Genomic DNA, 2,598 nt, shown 5'->3' with positions numbered 1-2,598 from the left:
CATTTAAGAACTGTGTCGAAAGTTTGATTCGGAACTTTGTAATATTAATAGTGTGTGCATTCGGGTCATTATATCCCGTTACTTCTTAAACTTTTGTTCTCCTATAACACTTTTCTGTTTGTTATTTTTTCAGTCTGCTAGTTGAGTGCGTCAGCAGCCACCAGAAGTGTAGTGAGTCTGTTAGCAGAGTGCGTCAGAGGTCAGGACACATTAAACTTGTCTGCTAGTAGCGAATATCAGAGACCAACAGAAGCTGATGGTGTCTGTCAATAGAGAATGTTGACCAGACCACACACTAGAAGGTGAAAGGACGACGACGTTTCGGTTCGTCCTGGACCATTCTCAAGTCAATAGAGAATGTTAGAGGATCAACAGAAGTTGATCGTGTCTGTTAGTAAATTGCGCCAGAGGTCAACGAGCGTGTCTGGTTAGCATGAAGGGAGCAGCCATTGATCCATCCCCGTCAACATTCATCTTGCAGGGTAAATACCAGAATAAAGATACACACTCTGAGTACAGTCTCAACGGGGCGGCATCACGGAACCTCTGGAAGGAAAGGGAAGGGTTGGGGCGGGGGGAGTGGAGGAATTTAGACGTGCAAATGGGAATAAGCTTTTAGGCAAGAAATGTTGTTATTTGGTGCTCTAAGATACGAAGGTGTACTAGTTGTGAACAAATGTAGCTTGGGAACCATTCAAGCTTTCTTGAATGGTATGGACCATTCGAGCTTTCTCCCTCTCTCTGTTTCTCGGTCTCTGTCTCTGTCTCTCTGTCTCTCTGTCTCTCTGTCTCTCTCTCTGTCTCTCTCTCTCTCTCTCTCTCTCTCTCTCTCTCTCTCTCTCTCTCTCTCTCTCTCTCTCTCTCTCTCTCTCTCTCTCTCTCTCTCTCTCTCTCTCTCTCTCTCTCTCTCTCTCTCTATATATATATATATATATATATATATATATATATATATTTATACATACACACACACACACACACACACACACATATATGCCGACTGTACGCATTATCTTGCCAGTTTCCTCCTCTTCTTCCTATTCACTCACAGAAAATGTAGTCTTAAGTTGGAATTGGCTTCGTGAAATGCTTGTATAAGGCTCCTTCCTAACGCTGCCACTTCCCCTGCTGTAAAAATACAGCAAGAGTTAACTTTCTTTGTCTAACTTCCGAAGGGGTGAGAAGGGGGGGGGGAGTCAAAGGATTTCGACATTAAATTCCTCCAATAATATACTCACCGCTTGGGCTGTGTCGAGTCATGAAGGCTTGTATTGGCCTTCACTAAGACTCCACGAGCGATCGTTCATGGTCATGATGAAGACTCGACGAGCGAGCGATCAATAAGTTTTTTGCACTATGAACAAATCCACAAGGGCCTTGACGAGGATTCGAACCTACGTCCGAGATTTTGTTTATATGATGAATCACGCTATTGTGATTTCTGTGTGTTTTTGCACTATTTTGTTAGCTCGCTCTCGCAGTCCTTACTAGCTAATTCCCGGTCTCTCCTACATCGTGTAGAATTCCCTCAATAACCAGTTCTGTGTCTCGATATTCCTTAGTTTCTAGGATTCGTGTCTTCCCAAATGTTAACTTTCTTCTCAAAAGAGTGAGTCCTGTCTCCGTCTCCTCCTCCTCCTCCTCCTTCTCTTCACCTTCTTATGTTTCCCCTCCTCCTAGTCCTCTTCCTCCTCCTCCTCCTCCTCCTCCTCCTACTACTTCATGAATTTTAATGCACCAATTGCCCTGTTTTTATGTTCTTAATTGATCGGTGGCTTTTACAAAGGTTCCTTGGGTGATTATGTAAATTATGGAACGTCTGGAGTTTTACAGTTTCATTAGGATCTTGTTTTGCATTACTTAGACGACCGAGGGGAGGAGTTGTGAATTGGAGGGGAGGGAGGGTGCATCCTTTGCCCTCCCTCTTAGATGACGGTCTAGAGGGAAGAAGAGAGACGAAAGTGTAAGAAGAAGAAGGAGGGTGAATCGGGAGGTAAATGATTAGGAATTAATGGGATTTGTAAATGGAAGGAAAATAGGGAGTAGAAGAAATTTAAAGTGGAAATAGGAGAAATTTTATTCTAATGTTGCGAACTGCAGACCAAAATAAAATATGTCGTTCAAGGACATTCAAGACTAAAATAATATAAATCAATAATTGAGGTAATCTGTTAAAAAAAATTGAAGAAATGTCAGTGATAGTGGCAATGTATGGAGATATGTTCAAAGTATATTTTTCGACATTTCTTTAGAAACTGGAGAGAGTTTTAGTGATTGTCTAGATACAAGGTCATGTCATTTGTTTTCCCTTGGTCGTTTTCGGCTACCGTGAGTGGCAAGACCAGAAGCTGACTGTAAATTATATGAAATTATGGAAGTATTGCGTGAGTACGTGCGTGTGCGTGCGTCAAGTTCTCATGAGACGCGTGCATGTTTAGTTCGCAATAGTATTTCAGCACAACCTTTGTACTATGTGTGATTATTGGCACGAAGGAAACTTGCGAACAACGTGTGCAAGTTAGATGCAAAAGAGAGGGGGTTGTGGGGTTGTACTACATCACAGACCTCCCACCTACGAACACCCACCTTGCTCCCATG

The sequence above is a fragment of the Procambarus clarkii genome, chromosome 57, assembly GCF_040958095.1.
Source record: "Procambarus clarkii isolate CNS0578487 chromosome 57, FALCON_Pclarkii_2.0, whole genome shotgun sequence".
In the NCBI taxonomy this organism is placed as follows: domain Eukaryota; kingdom Metazoa; phylum Arthropoda; class Malacostraca; order Decapoda; family Cambaridae; genus Procambarus; species Procambarus clarkii.
The sequence above is the reverse complement of the archived record's forward strand: the minus strand, read 5'-3'. Positions refer to the sequence as shown.